General features: G+C 36.7%; 1 pseudogene; it reads right to left on the bottom strand.

Moving 5' to 3' along the window:
* The window catches only part of LOC136317680 (extracellular tyrosine-protein kinase PKDCC-like), an 87654-nt pseudogene that overhangs the window by 2380 nt on the left and 58251 nt on the right, over positions 1 to 27023 (bottom strand).

The raw sequence follows: 27023 nt of genomic DNA, 5'->3' as shown, positions 1-27023 counted from the left end.
TCCATGAGTTTGGTACCTATGTCTTCTTCTATGTACTTTATTGTTTCAGGTCTTATGTTTAGATCTTTGATCCATTTTGAGTTAATTTTAGTACAGGGGGACAAACTGTAGTCCAGCTTCATTCTTTTGCATGTGGCTTTCCAGTTTTCCCAGCACCATTTGTTGAAGAGGCTTTCTTTTCTCCATTGTGTGTTGTTGGCCCCTTTATCAAAAATTATTTGACTATATATATGTGGTTTTATTTCTGGGCTTTCTATTCTGTTCCATTGGTCTGAGTGTCTATTTTTCTGCCAATACCATGCTGTTTTGATTGTCGTGGTCCTATAATAGAGTTTGAAGTCAGGTATTGTAATGCCCCCAGCTTCATTCCTTTTCTTTAGGATTGCTTTGGCTATTCGGGGCTTTTTATAGTTCCATATAAATCTGATTATTTTTTTTCCATTTCTTTAAAAAATGTCATTGGAATTTTGATGGGAATTGCATTAAATTTGTATATGAGCTGCACCTTCTGCTGTGGTGCTCAGAACTGCAAAGCAAGATCCCTGTGACTCCCGCAATGGCCCGGAGGCCCAAGGCTGGCGAGGGACCCAGGGACTGATCAGCGGGGAGGCACAGAGCCGGGTGCTAAAAACACTTTCAGGATCTGTACCACATCTTTCTTAATGTTTATTTTATTGATTTTAGAGAGAGGAAAAGAGTGAGAGAAAGACAGGAACATCAATCTGTTCTGCATGTACTCTGACTGGGGATAGAAACAGCAACCTCTGTGCTTCTGGACAATGCTCTAACCAACGAAGCTATCTGGCCAGGGCACCACGTTTTTATCTAATCTTCTAGCAAAGGAGTCTTTGGTTGTTTCTATGTCTTGGCCACTGTGAATAATGCTGCAGTGAATATTGGGATGCATATATCTTTGAAAATAATTGTTTTCAAATTTTTGGGTAGTTATGCAGAAAAAGGATTGCTGGGTTATATGACAACTCTATTTTCAATTTTTAAAGGAGCTTCCATATTGTTTTCCATAGTGGCTGTACCACTTTACATTCCCACCAGTTGTGATTGAGAGTTCCATTTTCTCTACAGCCTCTCTACCACTTATATTGGTGATAAAGGTCATTCTAGCAAGTGTGAGATGACATCTCATTGCAGTTTTGATCTGCATTTCCTTAATAGGTAGTGAAGTTGAGCATCTTTTCCTATATCTATTAGCCATTTGTATGTCTTCTTGGGAGCAGTGTCTCCTTGGGCCTTCTGCCCATTTTGAAATTGGATTGTTTGTTTCTTCGGTGTTGAGTTGTATAAGATCTTTATATATTTTGGATATTAACCTCTTGTTGGAGCTGTTGTTTGCCAATATTTTCTTCCATTCTGTTAGTTGCCTTTTTGTTGTTGTTGTGGTTGTTCTTTTTTTTGTTGTGCAGAAGCTTTTTGGTTTGATATAGTAATTCATTTATTATTACCTTTCCTTCCCTTGCCTTTGGGTCAAATTAAAAATCCTCTAATACTAAGGTCTATAAGTTTAGTATCTATGTTTTCGTCTATCTAATTTATTATTTCCAGCCTGACCAGGTGGTGGCGCAGTGGATAGAGTGTTGGACTGGGATGTGGAGGACCCAGGTTCAAGACCCCAAGGTCGCCTGCTTGAGCGCAGGCTCATCTGGTTTGAGCAAGGCTCACCAGATTGAGCCCAAGGTCGCTGGCTCGAGCAAGGGGTCACTAGGTCTGCTGTAGCTCCCCAGTCAAGGCACATATGAGAAAGCAATCAATGAACAACTAAGGAACCACAACAAAGAATTGATATTTCTCATCTCTCTCCCTTTCTGTCTGTCTGTCCCTATCTGTCCCTCTCTCTGACTCTCTGTCTCTGCCACAAAAAATTAATTAAATAAAGAATTATTTCCAGTCTTATATTCAGTTCTTTGATCCATTTTGAGTTAATTTTTGTATATGGGAAAAAACAATAATCTAGTTTTAGTCTTTTACATGTGGCTTTCCAATTTTCCCAGCACTATCTATTGAAGAAATTGTCTTTCTCCATTGAATGTTTCTAACTCCATTGTCAAACATTATTTGTCCATATACATGTCATTTTATTCCCAGGCTCTCAATTCAGTTTATATTGGTTTGTGTGTCTGATTTTCTGTCAATACCATGCTCTTTTGATTACTGTAGGCTTGTAGTATAATTTGAAAATAGAGAGTGTGATACTTCTGGTTTGCTCTTTTTTCTTAAGATTGATTTGGCTTTTTGGAGTCTTTTGTGGATAAATACCAGTCTGATGATATTTTTTCTTCTATTTCTTTAAAAAATGTCATTGGGATTTTGTTTGGGTTTGCATTAAATTTGTATATTGTTTGAGTAATATTAGTATTTTACCCATGTTGATTCTTCCAATCTATGAACATGAAATATCTTTCCATTTCATTGTGTCTTTTAAAATCTCTTTTAATAATGCTTTGTGATTTTTAGTATATAGGTCTTTCACATCCTTTAAGTTTATTCTTAGGTATTTTAATACTTTTAAAAATATTTATAAAATTAGGAAGCCGGCTGGCCACCAGTGGGCTCAGGTGTGAGCTCAATCTTGCCCGGCTAGGGAGAAGGGGGCGTGCAAAAGCAGCCAAGCTCAGCTGCCAGCAGCCTGTAATCCAGCCTCCGGGAGAAGGGCGGGAAACCCAGAAAGGGTAGAAACCAGCCCCGGAGCAAGGGCAGAGGAGCACATCCCTGCCCTGCCCGTGCAACCCAGGCTTGCTGTCTGACTTGGTAGCCGGCTCCTCCCGCGAGGGTGGAGCCAAAAGCCCAGAAGAGGCGGAGTTCCGCTACGAAGCTGACCTTGGGCACGCAGCCCTGCCTGGTGGTAGAGCCAAGGCTAGCAGCTGTTCCTTGAGTGGGATCATCCTGCAAAGGCAGGGCGAAAGCTCGGAAACAGGCGGAGACCGGCAGCTGAGCAAAGTTGCTCGCCAGTGCCCTCAGGACCGAGCATAACGTCACACATGGGGGTGGGGCAAAGGCCAAGGCCACCAACCCTTGTACACCGGAGCACGTGATTACAGCCACTTTCGTGAAGAGAAAATGCGGAGGCAGAGAAATACAACACAAATAAACCAAGAGAAATCCCCAGAAAAGGACCTAAGTGAATCAGATATAACCAAATTACCAGATGCAGAGTTTAAAATAATGATTGTTAGGATGCTCAAAGATATTAGAACCACCATAGAGGGCCATTACGAAAACCTAAATAAAGAGATAACAAATATAAAAAAGGACATTGAAATAATAAAAAAGAATCAGACAGAAATGACAAATACAATATCTGAAATAAAGAATACAATGGAAGGAATTAAAAGCAGGATGGATGAAGCAGAGAATTGAATCAGTGAGTTAGAGGACACAATAAATAAAGGCATGGAAGCAGAGCAGAAAAAAGAAAAGAGACTCAAAAAGTCTGAGGAAACTCTAAGAGAGCTCTGTGACAACATGAAGAGAAATAACATCCGCATCATAGGGGTTCCTGAAGAAGAGAAAGAACAAGGGATAGAGACTTTGTTCAAATATATTATAGCGGAAAACTTCCCCCAATTAAGGCAGGAAAACATTTCACATGTTCAGGAAGCACAGAGAACTCCATTAAGGAGAAACTCAAAGAAACCAACACCAAGACACATCATAATTAAATTACCAAAGCTAAATGATAAAGAGAAAATATTAAAAGCTGCTAGAGAAAAAAAGACTATCACCTACAAAGGAGCCCCCATAAGGATGACTTCTGACTTCTCAACAGAAACACTTGAGGCCAGAAGAGAATGGCAAGAAATATTCAAAGTAGTGCAGAACAAGAACCTACAACCAAGACTACTTTATCCAGCAAGGCTATCATTTAAAATTGAAGGAGAAATAAAAAACTTTACAGACAAAAAAAACCCTCAAGGATTTCACTGCAACCAAACCAAGGCTGCAAGAAATGCTAAGGGACCTGTTGTAAACAGATCAAAGGAAAAAAAGAATATAGCAAAAGAGAAAAACAGTTTTAAAGAAAAAAAATGGCAATAAACAATTACATATCAGTAATAACCTTAAATGTTAATGGATTAAATGATCCTATCAAGAGACATAGGGTAGCTGCGTGGATAAGAAAACAGGACCCATACATATGCTGTCTACAAGAGACACACCTTAAATCAAAAGATGCACACAGACTGAAGATAAAAGGATGGAAAAAAATATTTCACGCAAATGGAAATGAAAAAAAAGCTGAGGTAGCAATATTTATATCAGACAAAATGGACTTTAGAACAAAGACCATAGTTAGAGATAAAGAAGGTCACTACATAATGATAAAGGGAGAAATCCAAAAGGAAGATATAACCATTATAAATATCTACGCACCTAATATAGGAGTATCTAAATATATAAAGCAGACTTTGATAGACTTAAAGGGCGAGATCAACAGCAATACTATAATAGTAGGAGATTTCAATACCCCATTAACATCATTAGATAGATCCTCAAGAAAGAAAATTAACAAAGAAACAACAGACTTAAAGGACATATTAGATCAACTCGATTTAATAGATATCTTCAGAACCTTTCACCCTAAAACAACAGAATATACATTCTTTTCAAGTGCTCATGGTACATTCTCTGGAATAGACCACATGTTAGGGCACAAAAGCGGGCTCAAAAAATTTAAGAAGATTGAAATCATATCGAGCACTTTCTCTGATCACAATGGCATTAAACTATAAATCAACCACAATAGAAAAATTGAAAAACATCCAAACACTTGGAAACTAAATAGCATGTTATTAAACAATGAATGGATTAACATTGAGATCAAAGAAGAAATTAAAAAATTCCTAGAAACAAACAATAATGAGCATACATCAACTCAAAATTTATGGGACACAGCAAAAGCAGTCCTGAGAGGGAAGTTTATAGCATTACAGGCATACCTCAAGAAGCTAGAAAAAGCTCAAATTAACAACTTAACCCTGCATCTAAAAGAACTGGAAAAAGAACAGCAAGTAAAGCCCAGAGCTAGTAGAAGGAAGGAAATAATAAAGATCAGAGCAGAAATAAATGACATAGAGGCTAAAGAAACAATACAGAGGATCAATGAAACCAGGAGCTGGTTCTTTGAAAAGGTAAACAAGATCGATGAACCTTTAACAAGACTCACCAAGAAAAAAAGAGAGAGGACTCAAATAAATAAAATTAGAAATGAGAGTGGAGAAATAACAACTGACACAACAGAAATACAAAATATTGTAAGAAAATACTATGAAGAACTGTACGCCAAAAAACTAGACAACCTAGATGAAATGGACAAATTCCTTGAATCATATAATCTTCCAAAGGTCAATCTGGAAGAATCAGAAAACCTAAACAGACCAATTACAACAAATGAGATTGAAACAGCTATCAAAAAACTCCCAAAAAAGAAAAGTCCTGGGCCCGATGGCTTCACAAGTGAATTCTACCAAATATTCAAAGAAGAACTAACTCCTATCCTTCTCAAGCTATTTCAAAAAATTCAAGAGGAAGGAAGACTTCCAAACTCCTTTTATGAGGCGAGCATAATTCTGATTCCAAAACCAGGCAAAGACAACACAAAAAAAGAAAATTATAGGCCAATATCCCTGATGAACTTAGATGCAAAAATCTTCAATAAAATATTAGCAAACCGGATCTAGCAATATATGGAAAAAATCATACACCATGATCAAGTAGGATTTATTCTTGGGAGGCAAGGCTGGTACAATATTCGCAAATCAATCAATGTGATTCATCACATAAACAAAAGAAAGGAGAAAAACCACATGATAATTTCAATAGATGCAGAAAAAGCATTTGATAAAGTCCAGCACCCATTCATGATCAAAACTCTCAGCAAAGTGGGAATACAGGGAACATACCTACACATGATAAAGGCCATCTATGACAAACCCACAGCCAACATCATACTCAATGGGCAAAAATTAAAAGCAATACCCTTAAGATCAGGAACAAAGCAGGGGTGCCCCCTTTCACCACTCTTATTCAACATAGTGCTGGAAGTCCTCACCACAGCAATCAGACAAGAAAAAGAAATAAAAGGCATCCAAATTGGAAAAGAAGAAGTAAAACTATCATTATTTGCAGATGACATGATATTGTACATAGAAAACCCTAAAGTCTCAGTCAAAAAACTACTAGACCTGATCAAAGAATTTGGCAAGGTGGTAGGATATAAAATCAATACTCAGAAATCAGAGGCATTTTTATACACTAATAATGAACTGTCAGAAAGAGAAATCAGGGAATCAATCCCCTTTACCATTGCAACAAAAAAAATAAAGTACCTAGGAATAAATCTAACCAAGGAGATTAAAGACTTGTACTCAGAAAATTATAAAACATTGATAAAAGAAATCAGGGAAGATACGAATAAGTGGAGGCATATACCGTGCTCATGGTTAGGAAGAATAAACATCATTAAAATGTCTATATTACCCAAAGCAATTTATAAATTCAATGCAATACCAATGAAAATACCAATGACTTACTTCAAAGACATAGAACACATATTCCAAAAATTTATATGGAACCAAAAAAGAACACAAATAGCCTCAGTAATCCTGAAAAGGAAGAAAAAAGCGGGAGGTATCACACTTCCAGATATCAAGTTATATTATAAGGCCATTGTACTCAAAACAGCATGGTACTGGCATAAGAACAGGCACATAGATCAATGGAACAGAACAGAGAACTCAGAAATAAACCCACAGCTCTATGGACAACTTATATTTGACAAAGGAGGTAAGACAATACAATGGAGTAAAGAGAGCCTCTTCAACAAATGGTGTTGGGAAAACTGGACAGCTGCCTGCAAAAAAATGAAACTAGACCACCAACTTACACCACTCACAAAAATAAACTCAAAATGGATAAAAGACTTGAATGTCAGCTGTGAAACCATAAGCATCTTAGAAGAAAACATAGGCAGTAAGCTCTCTGACATCTCTCGCAGCAATATATTTGCTGATTTGTCTCCACAGGCAAGTGAAATAAAAGACAGGATAAACAAATGGGACTTTATCAAACTAAAAAGCTTCTGTACAGCTAAAGACAATAAGAACAGAATAAAAAGACAAACTACACAATGGGAGAATATATTTGACATAGCGTCTGATAAGGGGTTAATAACCAATATTTATAAAGAACTTGTAAAACTTAATACCGGGAAGACAAACAATCCAATCCAAAAATGGGCAAAAGAAATGAATAGACACTTCTCCAAAGAGGACACACAGATGGCCAATAGGCATATGAAAAAATGTTCAACATCACTAATGATTAGAGAAATGCAAATTAAAACCACAATGAGATATCACCTCACACCAGTCAGAATGGCGCTCAGCAATAAAACAACACAGAATAAGTGCTGATGAGGATGTGGAGAAAAGGGAACCCTCCTGCACTGCTGGTGGGAATGCAGACTGGTGCAGCCACTGTGGAAAACAGTATGGAGATTCCTCAAGAAATTAAAAATCGAACTGCCTTTTGACCCAGCTATACCACTATTAGGAATATACCCCAAGAACACCATAGCACTGTTTGAAAAGAAGAAATGCACCTCCATGTTTATGGCAGCATTGTTCACAATAGCAAAGATTTGGAAACAGCCCAAGTGTCCATCAGAGGACGAGTGGATTAAAAAGCTTTGGTATATATATACTATGGAATACTACTCAGCCATAAGAAATGATGACATCGGATCTTTTACAACAACATGGATGGGCCTTGATAACATTATACTGAGTGAAAGAAGTAAATCAGAAAAAAAACTGATTTAAGAACTATATGTTTCCATACATAGGTGGGACATAAAGATGAGACTCAGAGACATGAACAACAGTGTTGGGGTTACAGGGTGGGGGGAGGAGAGGGAGGGGGTTGGCGGAAGGGAGGGGCACAAAGATCATGGCTTTTCAGCATTTGCCATATTCCCCCCTTAATCTATAGACAGACAGCAAATATTTACGTATGGTGTTCCCACTATAAAGACTGCTGTCTTAGGGACAAATGCTGATAAACTATTTCAGCAGTTCCTCCTTCTTCAAAGACTTATATGTAAACATAGAGCTCCATGTTTCATAGGACATACTCAAGCTCACTCCATGCTCCCTGGAGCTTTAGCACAAGGGAATGCCCTCCTCCCTTTTTTTTATTTATTTTTATTTTTTAGTATTTTTTCTTTTCTTTATTTATTTTTTGTATATTTCTGAGGATGGGGATGGGGAGGCAGTCAGACAGACTCCTGCATGCGCCTGACTGGGATCCACCTGGCATGCCTACCGGGGGGAATGCTCTGCCCATCTGGGATGTTGCTCTGTTACAACCGGAGCCATTCTAGCGACTGGGGTGGAGTCCATGGGGCCATCCTTAGTGCCCAGGGCGGATTTGCTCCGGTGGAGCCTTGGCTGCGGGCGGGAGGAGAGAGACCAAGAGGAAGGAGAAGGGGAGGAATGGAGAGGTAGAAGGGCGCTTTTCCTGTGTGCTCTGGCCGGGAATCGAACCCGGGAATCCTGCACACCAGGCCAATGACTCCGATGGGTCTACCATATCATGCTTTTTACTTAAAAAAAAAAAATTACATTTCTTTTGAATGCTGATGAACAGGAGACATCAAATCTTTTTCGCCTGCAAACTACTACCTTCTTTATTAGATCTAGCTAATAACACTGTTCTGTCTTTTTTCCAAATAGCTCCAGATATATGGAAAAGATTTATATAGGCGGATGGGGATCCTCAAACCCCTCAGCGAGATCTTCTGAGAATGGCTTTTAAGATACCTAGAGGCAGAAAAAGCCCAATAGAGATCAGGGGGAACTACCAGCTTTTAGGATACACCCTTAAAGGCTCCAACACCCCAAAGGGGTCTCATAGGATGCCATCTGGGTCCTGCTTCAATAGTGGAAAGGAAGGTCCTTGAGCTAAAGCCTGCCAGGCTTACACGCCTCTGCTGTGAGGAAACAGGGACACTGGAAGGTGGGTTTCCCCCTCGCTCCTCTAAGGGAGGGTTCAGTCTCTTCCAGCCCTGCTCCAGCCACCTATGACCTAACCTTGCCCAGAAAGCTAGGGTTTGCCACTGAAGGCTGAAGGTGCCCAGGGCCGTCGGCCCCATCTACGACACTGTGGACGAGCCTAGGGTATTTCTTCCAAGAAGCAGGTAAACTGATCTCATTCGCACAAGGGCCACTTAACTATGTTTTGCCTGAATAGTCAGGTTTTTTATTCTTCCCTCAAAGATCTCTGTTGTGGGTGTTGATAGTCCTATTTTCTGCTGCTTTGCTTAATATATAGTGTTTCCTTTATCCCTCCTACCTCAATGCCCCACTCATATTTCAGGCTGGGACCTACTCTTAATTTAGAGCTCTCTTTCCTCCTTTTGCCAACTTGTATTATGAATTTACCTTTGCCACCCAGCTTAGTGTATCCCAAGGTTCTCTTTACCAGGCCACAGTCACAGAGCTCCAGGGAAAAGCAACCTGGTCTCAACTCTCCAGGCAGAGGAGAACAGAAACTCCATATCCATGCAGGCTGAAAATGGCTTTTTCCAGTCTACCTGAATCATTACCAGCTAGAAGCAGCGGTCATTGGGACTTGGACATGAGCTGCAAAGTATAGAATGGTGACAACAATTCCAGTGCCATGCGGACTTTTCCTGTGGGGAACTTTCCTGGACTCCTGCTCCCTGTGACAGCTCCTAACAGACTGAACTGTGGTTGGGTTGCATTTTTCAGGGATTTGGCATGGTGATGGGGCCAACTTGGACTTGGGGAACATGTTAAGGACACTACTCATTTATGGATTCTTGCTGTATTGGCCAAGAGTTTGCTTAAAGGCTCTTAATCACTGTAAAAAAAAATAGAGGACTGGATGAAGAAGATGGGGCACATATACTCCATGGTATATTATTCAGCTAGGAGAAATGGTGACATCGGATCACTTATAGCGGAATGGTGGAGTCTTGGTAGCATTGTGTGGGGTGAAATAAGCGAATCAGAAAAAAACAGGAACTGCAGGATTCCATACATTGGTGGGACATAAAAGCGAGACTAAGAGACATGGACAGGAGTGTGGTGATTACGGGGGGTGGGGGGAGGGAAGGAGGGAGAGGGGGAGGGGGAGGGGGAGGGGTACAGAGAGAATTGGATGGAGGGTGGCGGAGGATGATCTCTCTTTGGGTGATGGGTATGCAACATAACTAAAGGACAAGATAACCTGGAAATGTTTTCTTTGAAGGTATGTACCCGGATTTATTGATGTCACCCCATTAAAATAAAAATTTATTTATAATAAAAAAAAAAGAAAAATAAAGAAGACAACCCCCCCCCAAAAAAAAAAATTCAAACAGTTTGGAAGCAGTTTTCATGTAATTTCATGCTCTATGAAAAATCCACTTGGATATTTTGGAAATAATAAGTGACATTTGTTATTAATAGTACATTTATATGTACATCCCTCTATCTTTCTATTTTTCATCAACTGCTGCTTAACATATTTCTAGGAAGGACAAAAGCCTGCCATCAGTCTGAAATCACTAGGATGTGTTTGTTGCAATCATTTAGACTCCTGAGACTTTATGTTCTGCATGGAAGTCCAAAGAATATGTTTAAAGAACCTATTAGGCCTGACCTGTGAGGGCACAGCGAATGAAGCATCAACCTGGAATGCTATGGTCGATGGTTTGAGGCCCTGGGCTTGCCTAATCAAGGCACATATGGGAGTTGATGCTTCCTGCTCCTCCCCCCATCTTTCTCTCTCCCCTCTCTAAAATGAATAAATAAAATCTTCAAATAAAATATAAAAGAACCTAAAAAAATATATATATTTATAAAATTAAATTTAATGGGATGACATTGATCAATTAGAGTACATAGGTTTTAGGTAAACATTTCTATAGCATTTGAACTGTTGATTGTACTGTGTGCCTATCACCCAAAGTAAAATATTTTATTTTTTTGAAGAAATTGCAAAAGAAATTGTTTCTTCCATTTCTTTTTCTGAAATATATTTATTAGTATATAGGAATACAGTGAATTTTTCTACATTGATTTTGTATTCTTCAACTTTACTATACTTATTGTTTCTAATATTTTTTTGATGGAGTATTTAGGGTTTTCTATATAAAGAATAATGTCATCTGCAGAAAGTGACCATCTTACTTCTTCATTTCTAATTTGGATGCCTTTTATTTATTTCTCTTGCCTGATTGCTCTAGCTAGGACTTCTAACCCTGTGTTGAACAAGAGTGGTGAGAGTGGACATCTTTATCTTATTTCTGATTTTAGAGGAAAAGCTTTCCGTTTTTCATCATTAAGTAAGATATTATTAGCTGAAAGCTTGCCATATATGGCCTTTATTATGTTGAGGTACTTCCTTCTATACTCATTTTATTGAGTATTTTAATAATAAATGGGTATTGGATCTTATCAAATGCTTTTTCTGCATCTATTGATATGATCATATGATTATTTACCCTTCATTTTGTCAATGTGGTATATTACCTTGATTGATTTGCTTATTTTAAACCATCTTTGTGCCCCTGAAATGAACCCCACTTGGCTGTGATGTATTGTTGTATTTGATTTGCTAGTATTTTAGTTAAGATAGAACACATATTAAACTAGAAAACAAGTTCATTAAATTTAAAAAGTACAAATCATATAAAATATTTTCCCCAACCATAATGGAATAAAATTAGAAATCTCTAACTAAAGGAAAACTAAACAATTAAAAAATATGAGGAAGTTAAACAATAAATCAAAGAGAAATCACAAGGGACACTAGAAAATTCTTTGAACCTGAATACACAAAATATCACAATTTATGGGATACATTGAAATCAGTGCTCTGAGTGATATTTACAGCTATAAACAATGATATTAAAAAAGAAACATCTCAAATTAAAAGATAACTTTACACTAAAACGAAATAGAAAAGTAAAGCAAACTAAACCCAAAGCTTACAAAAGGAAGGAAACAATAAAGGCTAAAGCAGAAACAAATGAAATAGAGACTAGAAAAAAATTCAATGAGGTTAAAATTATTTCTCTGAAAAGATCAACAAAATTGACAAACTTTATTTAGATCGGGCAATTTAAAAATAGAGAAGACTCAAATTATTAAAATTGGCCTGACCAGGCAGTGGTGCAGTGGATAGAAGATCAATCTGTGATGCTGAGAACTTACGTTCAAAAACCCAAGGTTGCCAGCTTGAGCATGGGCTCATCTGGCTTGAGCCCAGGCTCACCAGCTTGAGTGTGGGCTTGCCGGCTTGAGCCCAACAGGTCGCTGGCGTGAAGCCCAAGGTAGCTGGCTTGAGCAAACGGGTCGCTGGCTTGAGAATGGGTCACTGGCTTAGCTGAAGCCCCTCATCTTCAGTCAAGGCACTTATGAGAAAGCAATCAATGAACAACTAAGGTACCACAATGAAGAATTGTTGCTTCTTATCTCTCTTTACCTTCCTGTCTGTTTGTCCCTCTCTGTCCTTCCCTCTCTCACCTTTTTTTAGTTAAAAAGATTACTAAAATCAGAAACTACTGACCTTATAAAAATAAAAAGGATTGTAGAAGAATACTATAATAATTATATACCAAGAAATTAGATAACTTAGATAAAATAGGCAAATATTTAGACATACACAAACTACCAAAATTGTCTCAAGAAGAAATAGTCAATGTGAATATACCTATAATGTGGGAGACTGTGAGTTGACAAAAGTCCTCGCAGTTTAAGAATTAAGCCAAAAAGATAAGCTTTTCCTCACAAATCTCTGATTGTTTGATAAAGTTGCTAAAGGCTATGCCTTTCTCCACACAACCGTGTTAGCTGTGTTTCCATTCGTCCCATACCCCATGTTCCTTGAAGAGACTGGAGGCAGTTTTCTTTTTACCCTTTGTTTTGTGAAGTTAAAATGTTATGCACAGTGAGGGTTTTCTGCACTTGGGAGAATTCTTGGTTTTCCTCAGAAGTGTGACTTTGTATTGAGCTTTCTTTGATTTGCAAATGACTTTGTTTTACACTACAAAAATAAAACTTTTGGGAGTGCAGGCACTTTTGGTAGGCCATCAGCCACCATAAGACCTCCCGATATCATCCCTTTTTTTCTGTGTTTATTTTCTAATCCTTCACCATTCCCACCCGAGAACTGCAAAATTTGCCATGCTGGTTTGTGACAATATAACAAGTGAAATAATTAAAACAAAACAAAACAAAACCCCCCACAAACCCCTACAAAGTAAAACCTAGTTTCGGATAGCATCACTGCTGAATTCTATAAAACATTTAAAGTGGAATTAATAACACTTCTTCATCAACTTCTTCAAAAATTAGAATATAGCCTGACCTGTGGTGGCGCAGTGGATAAAAGCGTCGACCTGAAATACTGAGGTCGCCGGTTCAAAACCCTGGGCTTGCCCAGTCAAGGCACATATGGGAGTTGAAGCTTCCTGCTCCTCCCCTCCTTCTCTCTCTCTCTCTCCCCCCCTCTAAAATGAATAAAAAAAAACAAAACAAAAAACCCCAAAAATTAGAATATAAAGAAACACTTCACAACTCATTTTATTGCCCCAACATTCAAGCCATCACAAGGAAACAAAACTACAGACTAGTATCTTTTATAGATATTGATGCAATTATCCTCTATAAAATACTACAAACCAACCCTAACAATATATAAAAAGAATTATATGCTATGACAAAATTAGATTTATCTGAAGGATGAACGTTGGTTCAGCATCCAAAAAATAAATAAAATAATGTAATACAGCATATTAATAGAATAAAAAATTAAAATCACATGATCATCTCCCTAAATATAGAAAAAGCTTTTAACAAAATTCCAAAACTCTTTCATGACAATCATCTCAAGAAACAAGAAATAGGGGAAAACTTCTTCAATGTGGTAAAGGGCATCTATAAAACCCTACAGTTAACATCATATCTCATAATGAAAGACTGAATTCTTCCTCCCATAAAATCAAGATCAAGACACTCTCATCATTTCTATTCAACATTAAACTGAAGGTTCTAGGCAGGATTATTAGGCAAGAAGTAAAATTAAAAGCATGAAATTTGAAAGGAAGAAGCAAAGCTACCTGTTTGTAGATGGCATGTATATAGAAAATACTAAAACAATAACAAATAACTATTAGGTCTAATAAACAAATTCAGCAATATTGCAGGAGATAAGATTAATCTACATTATATAAACTAAATAATTTACAGTGACAAGAAAACAATTCTGATTACAAAAATATCTAAAAGAATAAAATGTTTAGGAATAAATTTCACAAAAGGATTATAAAACTATGCTCTAAAAATAAAAATCAGTGTTGAAATTAAAGAAGATTTAAATAATTAAGAAAATATAACCTGTTTATGGATCAGAAGACTAAATAAACATGGTTAACCTGTACTCAGGCTCTCTCTCTCTCTCTCTCATTCATCAGGTTCTCTTATAACAATACTAGAATTTACCCAAGAGGTCAAAAAGGACACATTCAGCCGTTGTAAAGCCAGTAGCCATGGCCACCATCACAGCTGCCTGGCCAGTGCAGGTTCGCATTTGCTTTGGACAGATGGTAATGAAACAATGGAGCCAAGAACTGGTGGGCCATTACCTTTAATCCTAGCTCGCACCCGGCGGGCGAGAAATACACACAGTGGGAAAACACTTCCCTTTCCATTCAGGGCTCCTAAAGTGACTGACTTATCCAAGTTTCCTAAAATCAAAAGTTTCTACCTCATCAGCCTTATTCACTTCTGCTCCCCATCTCCTTCTCCCTGCACAAACTCTGCACAAACTGGCTTCTCTCTCAGTACTCCACCATCTTGGCTACTTCTCCTCTGCAATGCTACTTTCAGGAACCAAGAGAGAGAGAGAGGAACCCGGTTTGCCCCATTTTATAGTGTAGAAATCAAAACCTTTAAACCAATATACAAATAAGGAAGTCTCTGATACAAAGTCACTTATCTGAGACATAAATGGGATTCTTTTTTGTTTGTTTATTTATTTATTTTTTAAAAATTAATTTTAATGGGGTGACATTGATAAATCAGGGTACAAATGTTCAAAGAAAACATCTCTAGGTTATTTTGACATTTGATTATGCTGCATTCCCATCACCCAAAGTCCAATTGTCCTCTGTCACCTTCTATCTGGTTTTCTTTGTGCCCCTTCCCTCCCCCAACACCCTCCCTCTCCTCCCCCCACCCCTTAACCCCCACACTCTTGTCCATGTCTCTGATTCTCATTTTTATGTCCCACCTATGTATAGAATCATATAGTTCTTAGTTTTTTCTGATTTACTTATTTCGCTCAGTGTAATGTTATCAAGGTCCATCCATGTTGTTGTAAATGATCCGATCTCATCATTTTTTATGGCTGAGTAGTATTCCATAGTATATATGTACTAAAGCTTTTTAATCCTCTCGTCCACTGATGGACACTTGGGCTGTTTCCAGATCTTTGCTATTGTGAACAATGCTGCCATAAACATGGGGATGCATTTCTTCTTTTCAAACAGTGCTATGGTGTTCTTGGGGTATATTCCTAAAAGTGGGATAGCTGGGTCAAAAGGAAGTTTGATTTTTAATTTATTTTTATTTTATTTTATTTTTTTAATTAAATTTAATGCAGTGACATTGATAAATCAGGGTACATATGTTGAGAGAAAACATCTCCAGATTATTTTGACATTTGATTGTGCTGTATACCCCTCACCCAAAGTCAGAATGTCTTCCACCTTCATTCTGGTTTTCTTTGTGCCTTCCACTCCCTCATACCCCCCTTCTTCCTTGACCCATCCCAGCTCCCCCACCCTCCCACCCCCATTACCATCATATTCTTGTTCATGTCTCTGAGTCTCATTTTTATGTCCCATCTATGTATGGATTCATATAGTTCTTAGTTTTTTTCTGATTTACTTATTTCACTCCATATAATGTTATCAAGGTCCATCCATGTTATTGTAAATGATCCGATGTCATCATTTCTTATGGCTGAGTAGTATTCCATAGTATATATGTACCAAAGCTTTTTAATCCACTCATCCTCTGACGGACACTTGGGCTGTTTCCAGATCTTTGCTATTGTGGACAATGCTGCCACAAACATGGGGGTGCATTTCTCCTTTTGGAACAGTTCTATGGTGTTCTTGGGGTATATTCCTAAAAGTGGGATAGCTGGGTCAAAAGGCAGTTCGATTTTCAATTTTTTGAGGAATCTCCATATTGTTTTCCACAGTGGCTGCGCCAATCTGCATTCCCACCAGCAGTATAGGAGGGTTCCCTTTCCTCCACATCCTCGCCAGCACTTATTCTGTGTTGTATTGTTGGTGAGTGCCATTCTGACTGGTGTGAGGTGATATCTCATTGTGGTTTTAATTTGCATTTCTCTAATGATTAGTGATGTTGAACATTTTTTCATATGCCTATTGGCCATGTGTATGTCCTCTTTGGAGAAGTGTCTATTCATTTCTTTCACCCATTTTTTGATTGGACTTTTTGTCTTCCTGGTATTGAGTTTTACAAGTTCTTTGTAAATTTTGGTTATTAATCCCTTATCAGATGTATTGTCAAATATATTCTCCCATTGTGTAGTTTGTCTTTTTATTCTGTTCTTATTGTCTTTAGCTGTGCAGAAGCTTTTTAGTTTGATATAGTCCCTAAGTTGTATTATTCATAAGAGTGCACCACCCCACATCATACAACAGTCAAGGGTGTAGGGATAAGCTTAGTTTTGAAAAGATCTTAGTATTAAAAAGGCAGGAAAGGCTTAGTCTTAAAATTAAGCCTTAGGCCAGGCATGGACAACATACAGTAATGAGGTTATGCAGCCCGTGATCAAATTTTTAATGTTCTTCAGTACTTTAAAATCTCAGCTACTCAGAAGTGGAAGCGTCTTTGATTATTGGAAATCGAGATATTTAAGAAGATAGTGATACATGGAAAAGAATTCCACATGTGACTAATCTAGGGTTAATTTCCAATAATTGGTAGAATGGTTTTGCGATACTTCTTTATATTTTAAAAAATTCCATTATAAAGATTTAAAATTTTTGTACTCCTCTGTACTCAATATGAACTGTTTGATGTTTAGTGGCGATGTGAAACCCATTCTTTTAGGTGGAGTTTGCCAGTGTGCACTCAAGGTGCACAATTCGTTATTTTTGTGGTCAAGAGTGCTGAATCAAGTGGCATTGTAGCATAGACAATAGCTGCAGTTGATAACTGAAAATGTGTCCAGGCTGTTTTTAAAACAAAATAATTGTTTTATTTGCAATATAACCCCTTCAAGCTCATTCTGTTAATTAAATATTGTTTAGATTGATTGCAATACAGTTTGGATATTTATACCGTATGTAATTATATTTTTATTAAAATATATTTTTATTAAAATAATATTGTATATTAAAAATATTTTTCACTTACATTTTTCATAAACAAATTACATAATAAAATTTTGTTTACTTAAATGAATCATTTTTGTATTTAACATTTTTAAATTTTAATATTTTGTCCGGCCTGTGAAAAAAGTTTTCTTTTTAATCTGGCCCGGGGGCAAAAACTGTTGGCCACTCCTGCCTTAGGCTATAATGACTTTGCCAGCTCGTAGCCTGTCTCCCACACCCAATGCAAACTATAGGCGAACAAACATATATATCATATTTACAAACTTATTTGACCAACAGCTGTCTAATGTGAATAGACAAATGAAATGTAGCCTAAACTGTGCAATTTACCAGAGTACAGACACTGAAAACATGCCATCTACCCAGTGTTGATAATAGGCAATATCAGAAAGATTCTGAATTCCAAATAACAGAAAGTTGTAAAAATTGAGTATCACATCATTAAGATGGAATTCAACTAGGGATTAAAAGTGAGTTATAATGAAAACAAATGAGAGACGATTTATTGTTTATTAGATTAGCAATGATTCAAATGATCTCCAACATGTTGAAAACAAACATTATAATAATGTATTGTTAAGAATAAATATAGGTAATAGAATTTTGAATGTGATGGGTTAATAGAAAAGCTTTTAGATTGTATAGTCTTGAAAGAAAGCTTTCAGAAACATAAAGAATGCTTACAATGATATCTGAATATATATGAACAAGAATGTTAAATAAACTATTTTTTGTAATAGAAGTTATGGTAAAGGAACTAAATTTTGATCACTAGGATACTGGCGAAATAAATTTTTTGGCATCTATATAATGAAATGCCCAGTTGATGTAAAACAAAGAAACAAACAAACCAATAAATCTGAAGTTTTCTTTTTTTCTGAAATTTTATTGTGAAATAACTTGTTATTGTAAAAAACTATTAATGGGGAAAATTGGTCATAATAAATGTTAAACAGAGTTTACAACAATAAAAAATGACACAGATTTATTTTTGCTTATGGATATGTCCAGTGATTTATCCATAGGTCTCAGAGGATAAAAATAAAACTCTTTTTACTCTTACAGTTTTCTCTTCAGCATAAGAAGAGGCTGCACTTTCTGTCTGGAAGCCATCAGTACCCTTGTACACTGGCAATGCCCTCTTCCCTCCAGGATTTCCAAGAACAGCCACCTCACCCTCCCTCCCTGTCACCTTCCTGCTCTGCAATGTTCAAGCTGCAGTGCAGGCTTCTGTCACAAGATGGCACCAACCCACTATCATCATCAAACTTCTGTACAGAGCTTTTTCAAAGAGCAAAAATACACAATCCCTTCTCTCAAAACTCAGCCTATGAACCTATGCACAGAATAATTCTAATTCTGTCTGGAAACATGATAAATATAAAAGAAGATTGTTATAACATTGACTCCAGGGCCTGCACAGAATGGAACACCAGGTGGCATTAATGTGCCTTGGTAGTGGGAGGCAGGCCAAGGACAGCTCAGGGCAGATGGGAAGTGACAGGGAGCCTAAGACATTACAGCAGGGTTTGGTCAGCTGTGTCCATTGTTTTGCTGAAAGGATGATAGACAAAGGTACAGGAAAAGGACTGGGTGGCTTATACAGAGGTGAGGTAATGGAGGGTGAACACCTTTCTCTCTGGGAAAGGGGCAGAAGTGGGAAGTGGGGGTAGAAAGAAATTTTGCATGGGGCATAGGGGGCATGATATGGTGTGTAAATGGTTTTATATGGAATAGGACACTTGAAAGCATGCCAGCACAATTAAAAAATAAATTGAATTTTTTTCTGAAAAAAAAATATAAGAATTGTACATCTGAAACCTATATAACTTTATTAACCAATGTCACCCTAATAAATCTAATTTATAACAAATCAGCCCTGGTCAGTGGATACAGCATCATCCTGGAGTTCCAAGATCACCAGCTAGATCCCACAGGTGCCAGCTCCACTGTGAGGTCATTCGTTTAAGCCTCAGTCAAGGCATGTATCAGAAGTAATCAATGGGTGCACAACTAAATAAAACAATTAGATTGTGTTTCTCTCTCTCTTGTTTCCTCTTCCCTCTCTCCCTTCCTCACTCTCAAAAATCAAAGGGGAAAATTTAACAATTAAAAAATCAATAAAAAAATAAAATTACAAAAGAAAACACTGAAAGAAATATGTAGTTGGTTGGATGAAGCAGAGTATCAAATCAGTGATTTAGGAGATGTGGTAGAAAAAAAACTGATCAGAGCAGGAAAAAAAAAAGAATTAAAGAGAATGAGGACAGTTTAAGGAACATTTGGGACAACATGAAATGTAACAACATATGTATTATAGGGGAACCAGAAAAAGAGAAGAGAGAGCAAGGCAGTGAGAATCTATATGAAAAAATAATGACTAAAAATTTGTCTAACTTGGTGAAGGAAAAAGAAACACAAGTCCAGGAAGAACAGAGAGTCCCATGCAAGGTGGAGCCAAAGAGGACTACACCAAGACAGATCATAATTAAAATAGGAAAGGTTAAAGACAAAGAGAAAATCTTAAAAGCAGCAAGAAAAAAGCATTTAATTACTAATACTTTAACTCCCATAAGTCTGTCAGATTATTTCTCAACAGAAACATTTTAGGTTAGAAGGGATTGGAACGAAATATTCTAAGTGATAAAAAGCAATGGCCTACAACTGAGACAACTTTACACAAAAAGCTATTATTTAAAGTTGAAGAGGAAATAAAGAGCTCCCCAGACATAAAAACTCTAAAGAACTTTAGCTTTTATACAGATTTGTTCCCACCAAACTTGTATAAAAGAAATCTTAAAGGACCTGTTTTAATAATAATAATAATAATAATAATAGAGAAACATAGCTAAAAGAATAAAAAGGCAATAAATACATACCTATCAATAATCATTTTAAATGTAAATGGCTTAAATATACCAATCAAAAAACATTGGGTAACTGAATGGATAAGAAAGTCAGACACATATAAATACTGTTTGCAAGACACTCATCTCAGAATGAAAGATACAGACAGACTAAAAGTAAAGTGATGGAAAAAGATATTTTATGGAAATGGAAATGAAGAAAAGCTGGGGTAACAATATTTATATCTGACAGAATGGGCATTAAAACAAAGGCTATATAGTAAGAGACAAAAAAGAACACTGCATAATGATAAAGGGAGCAATCCAACAGCAGGATATAACCCTTGTAAATATTCATGCTCCCAGTGGGGAAGTACCTAAATATGCACAGCAAATCTTGATGTACATAAAGGGAGAGATCAAAAGCAATACAGTAATAATAGGGAACTGTAACACCCCTATGACATCAACAGCTAGATCTTCCAGACAGAAAATAAACGAGGAAATAGTGGCCTTAAATGACACATTAGAGCAGTTGGAGTTGCTATCTTCAGAGCATTTCACCCCAAAGCAGCAGAATATACATTCTTTTCACATACGCACAGAACATTTTCTAAGATAGATCACATGTTAGGACACAAAACGAGTCTCAATAAATTTAAGAAGACTGAGCTCATATCAAGCATCTTCTCTGACCATAATGGTGTAAAATTAAAAATAAATCACAAGAAAAAAACCTGTAAAGCACACAAAGACATGAATGCTAAATAACATGTTCCGAAGAAAATGAGTGGGTTAACAATGAGATCAAGACACAAAACAAAAGATACTTTGAAACAAATAAAAATGAGAAAACAATAACTCAAAATCTATGAGACACAGCAAAAGAAGTTCTAAGAGGGAGTTTATAGCAGTATAGGCCTACCTCAAGAAACAAGAAAAATCTCAAATGAGCAATCTTACTTTACACTTAAAGGAACTTGAAACAACAACAATAAACAAAGCCCAAAGTGAGTAGAAGGAAAAAGATAATTAAGATCAAAGCAAAAATAAATGCAATAGTGCCTATAAAAATACAAAAGATCAATGAAACCAAGAGCTAGTTCTTTGAAAAGATAAACAAGATTGACAAACTTTTAACCAAACTCATCAAGGAAAAAAAGAGAGAGGACAGAAATAAATAAAATCAGAGATGAGCCTGACCTATGGTGGCACAGTGGATAAAGCGTCGACCTGGAAATGCTGAGGTCGCCGGTTTGAAACCCTGGGCTTGCCTGGTCAAGGCACACATGGGAGTTGATGCTTCCAGCTCCTCGCCCCTTCTCTCTCTCTGTCTCTCTCTCTGTCTCTCTCTCTCCTCTCTAAAAATGAATAAAGAAAAAAAAAGTAAAAAAAAATATCAGAGAAGAAAGAGAAGTAACATCAGACACCAAAGAAGATTGTAAGAAAATATCACAAACAACTACATGCCAACAAGTTGGATAATTTGGACAAAATGGGTAAATTCCTAGGAATATACAATCTTCCAAAACTGAATCATGAAACATGAGAGCACCTGAATTGACAGATTAGAGCTAGTGAAATTGAAGAAGTAATGTATTATTATTATTATATATTATATAATATATGTATATAAAAAAGAACTCCCAACGAACAAAAATCCCTTTACCAGATGGTTTGTCTGGTGAATATTACCAAACATTCAAAGAAGAATTAATACCTATTCTTCTCAATTTATTTCAAAAAATTAAAAAAGAAGGACGACTCCCAAGCTCATTTTACGAGGTCAGCATTATCATAATTCCAAAACCAGCTAAAGACACTACAAAGAAAAAAAATCATAGGCCAATATCCTTGATGAACATAGACACTAAAATATTCAACAAAATATTAGCAAAAAAGATCCAGCAATACATTAAAAAGGTCATATACCTTGATGAAGTGAGATTTATTTCAGGAATGCAAGGTTGGTAAAGCATTTGCAAAACAATAAACATGAAACATCACATAAAAAAATTGAAGGATAAAAATCACATGATCATATCAGTAGATGTAGAAAAAGCATTTGATAAAATTCAGTACCCATTTATGAAAAAACACTAAGCAAAATGAGAATTGAGGGAACATTCTTCAATGCAATAAAGGCCATCTATGACAAACCCACAACCATCATCATATTTACTGGGCAAAAACCAAGCATTTACTCAAGATTAGAAACAAGAAAGGGATGTCTACTTAACATTTAAAAGAAATTAAAATTAAAGCCACATGAGATACCACCACACACTAATTTAAAGAATAAAAATGAAAAATGTGGAAAATGCCATGTTAAATTAATATGTAAAAATATTTAGACAAGCGTTAGACATACAATAACAACTCAATAAATACTAGATATATTGAGTGGGACACTGGAAACCATGACAACATAATAAATTAAAAATAAAAGTAAAAGTTTATTTTAAAAAAGAATTATTTACAAGTTGAGATTTTTATCATCATTTCGATAATTTGAGTTTGTATGTGTCAATAATAAAGCTTAATGATCTAACAACTAAGCTCTATTCATCAATTGCTGCATATTTTAAATTATTAATTTTTATTATTATCACTGTTAGATACCACTGCTGAATGAAGGATGTAACGTTGGAATGAAGAAGTAAAATTTAGTGAGAGCTTCTTAGATGCATGCTTTGTTGATTGTAATTTTGTCTTCAATTCTTCAAAGTGATGCTCTGACGTAGGTATAGATTTAGAGATAACATCAAAAGAAAAGTACATGTTAAAGGCATTCTAAGGACATGTCAAATGGATACAGCAGCCACTTCAAGGTGCTTCCATTGGCCAATTTTGTGATAATCTGAGCATTAAAATAAATAATTATAGCGTCAGCCAGTAACCCTTAGAGCAAAATAAGAATCTACAATATAAGTCAATAAATAAATATATACCTAGGGAGAAGAGAAAACTCTACCTCCAGTCCAATTTCAATTAATAAATCTACAAAGAATGCAAAAATTAGAAAAACAATATTCGAAAATGATCATAATAATAGGTGATTCAGCCTAGAATAATAAAATGATGCTCGATCTGCACCAAATCCCACTGCAGTCCGGAGTCACCATGGTAACCATGTGGGCAAGAGAAGATGGAAAAACACCCATTTCTGTTTTTCAGTTTCTATTATCCGCTTGGAAGTGAACAGGACTGACATGATCATAAAGGTAATGAGGATGCAAAATGGAAATGAAGAAAAAAAATTTTGAGAGCTTACTAGGTGCCATGCATTGTACGTTGTTATTTCGTCCTCAATTCCTCAGTGATGCTCTGAGGTGGGTATAGATTTGGAGACAACTTCAGAGAGCAAAGTACATGTTCAAAGCATTCTAAGGACGTGTCAAATGGACCCAGCAGTCAACTTAAAAATGCCTTCCTTGGCCAATTCTGTGACAATCAGAGCATCAAAATAAACAATTATTGTGTCAGAAGGCAACATATTGGGCAAAATAACAATCTATGATATAGCCCTGGCCGGTTGGCTCAGCGGTAGAGTGTCGGCCTAGCGTGCGGAGGATCCGGGTCCGATTCCTGGACAGGGCACACAGGAGAAGCGCCCATTTGCTTCTCCACCCCTCCGCCGCGCCTTCCTCTCTGTCTCTCTCTTCCTCTCCCGCAGCCAAGGCTCCATTGGGGCAAAAATGGCCCGGGCGCTGGGGATGGCTCTGTGGCCTCTGCCTCAGGCGCTAGAGTGGCTCTGGTCGCAACATGGCGACGCCCAGGAAGGGCAGAGCATTGCCGCCTGATGGGCAGAGCTTCGCCCCATGGTGGGCGTGCGGGGTGGATCCCGGTCAGGCGCATGCGGGAGTCTGTCTGACTGTCTCTCCCTGTTTCCAGCTTCAGAAAAATGCAAAAGAAAATGCAAAAAAAAAAAAAAAAGAATCTATGATATAAATGAATGAATCAATCAATCAATCAGTGAATCAATCAATCAATCAATAAATAAATACCTAGGGAGAAGAGAAAGCTGTACCTCTGGTCCAATTTCAATTAATCTAAAAAATTGAGAAAATAAGAAAAACAGTATATGACAGCAATCATAATAATAGGTGATTCAGCCTAGAATTATAAAATGTCGCTTGATGTGCACCAAATCCCACTGCAGTGAGGAGTCACCATGGTAACCATGTGGGCAAGTGAAGATGGAAAAACACCACACTTCTGTATTTCAGTTTCTATGATGTGCTAGGGAGAGAACAGGTCTAACTTGATCATAATAGTTCAACTCAATTTTCCTCACAATCATGATTCCTGGCAGCTTCAGCAATCTGCACACGTACAAACATACTTATACACATACATACGTGCTGTCTCCTTCTGTTTGTGTTACCATCCAAGAACTCCGGAGTTCACTGGGATGGATTTGCTAGGGAACAAAAAAGAAAAAACCCACAATTTAACTGGTACAATTCTAACCATACATATAAAATTGAAAGCCACCAAAGTATTTTTTTAAATAATTGATTTCTCTGGAGATGACTAGTAGCATTTTCTCTGTGACATTGTCCTCCCTAGTATCAGTACATTGCTATATGCCTAGATGTTGATAGAGAAAAAAAATCAAATTTATGTTGTGCATTAAGTAGTTTTTCCATCCTAGGATAGCCTATTCTTTTGACCAGAAGTATCACCAATGGCTATTATCAATCATATGGCTTTTAACAGTTTAGTGAAAATAAAATAACTGGGAACTATATTTGCAAAATAATGTTTTTTACAATAGCATCAAAAAGCATGAAATACTTATGGATTATCTGTCTACAGATATGCAAAGCTTGTTCATTGAAAACTACAAAACCCTGTTCAAAAAATTAAAGAAAATCTAAATCAATGGAGAGAAAACTATTTTAATAATTCAAAAGACTCTATATTGTTAAGATATCACTTTCCCTCTAATTGATCTATATAGTCAGTGAAATCCCAATATAATCCCAGGAAATGTTTTTTAAAAGAAATCGACATGCCAGCCTGAGCAGGTGGTAGCACAGTGGGTAGAGCGTTGGAGAGGGATGCAAAGGACACAGATTGAAACCCTGAGGTTGCCAGCTTGAGCATGGGCTCACAACTTTAGCGTGGTATCATAGACATGACCCCATGTTCACTGGCTTGAGCCTGAAGATTGCCTGCTTGAGCCTAAAATCACTGTCTTGAGCAAAGGATCACTCGCTCTGTTGTAGCTCTCTGGTCAAGGCACATATGAGAAAGCAATCAATGAACAACTAAGGTGTTGTAAAAAAAAATTGATGCTTCTCATCTCTCTCCCTTTCTGACTATCTGTCTTTATCTGTCCTTCCCTCTTTCTGTCACACACTAAAAAAGAAAGAAATCAGCAGGCCAATTCTGAAATTAATGTAAAAATGAAAAAGAGGTAGAATATAAAAAATAACTAAAAAATAAATAAAAAGTTGGAGGATAAATAATCCCAGGTTTGATGACACATTATAAACTTATAGTAACCAAAACAATGTGGTATTATAAATTAAAACTAAATTTTGATAACATTACACCCCATGAGAATTGCTAAAATAAAAAAACTGCCAATACCAAGCATTGTCAAGATTGTGAAGGATGGCAATCATGTACACTGTTGGTGGTCGTTAAAATGATTAAACTCCTTTGGCAGTTTCTTAACAAAGTGTCAAAATAGGAATCAAGGGTTAAATAAATAAATAAATGAATAAACAAATAAACAAATAAATACCTAGGGAGAAAAAAAGCTCAATCTTCAGTCCAATTTTAATTAATTAACCAGGAAAGAATGAGACAATTAGAAAAACAATATTCGGGAATGATCAAAATAATAGTTTGAGAATTGAGGGAACATTCTTCAATGCAATAAAGGCCATCTATGACAAACCCACAACCATCATCATATTTATTGGGCAAAAACCAAGCATTTACTCAAGATTAGAAACAAGACAGGGATGTCTACTATCACCACTCTTACCCAATATAATGCTGGAAGTCTTAGCCACAGCAATCAGAAAAGAAGGAGCCATAAAAGACTTCCAAATTGGAAAGAAAGAAGTAAAGCTGCCATTGTTTGCATGTGACATGATACTCTATATACTGAATCCTAAAGAGTACATAAAAACTACTAGAACTGACAAATGTACTGTATTTCCCCATGTATAAGACAGCATTTTCGAAAAAGTTGGAGTTTAAAACTGGGTGTGTCTTATACGTTGATTGTAGTTTTTCCACTTGCATTTTCTGCATTTTTGTGCTTCTTTCTGCACTTATTTGTGCAGATTTTTTTACTTGCATTCCTTGCTGTTTTGTACTTGTTTTTGCGCTGATTGTAGATTTTTTTACTTGCATTTTTGGCTTTTTTATACTTGTTGTCTTTGCACTCATTGTTTTGCACTTGTTACGGGTGCATTACAGTAGGTTATGCTTTGCCACCCTCTTCCCAGAAATGGTTCAGAAAAGATGTTTGTACATTGCTGAATTCAAGTTAAAAGTGATCCAGTTTGCAAAACTGAATGGAAATCGTGCTGCTAAACTTAAGTTTGGTCCTCCTCCAACTGAGAAATCAATCTGAGACTGGCTAAAGAAGAAGAAACCCTACTGAAATTGCCATGGCAAAAGGAGGCCCTGAGAGTCAAATCAGCAACATGGCCTGATTTAGAGAGGGAATTGAAGATATGGATGGAAGA

Source organism: Saccopteryx bilineata, chromosome X (assembly GCF_036850765.1).
Source record: "Saccopteryx bilineata isolate mSacBil1 chromosome X, mSacBil1_pri_phased_curated, whole genome shotgun sequence".
NCBI lineage: Eukaryota > Metazoa > Chordata > Mammalia > Chiroptera > Emballonuridae > Saccopteryx > Saccopteryx bilineata.
Note: the sequence above shows the minus strand (reverse complement) of the source record. Positions and strands in the feature narration are given on the sequence as shown.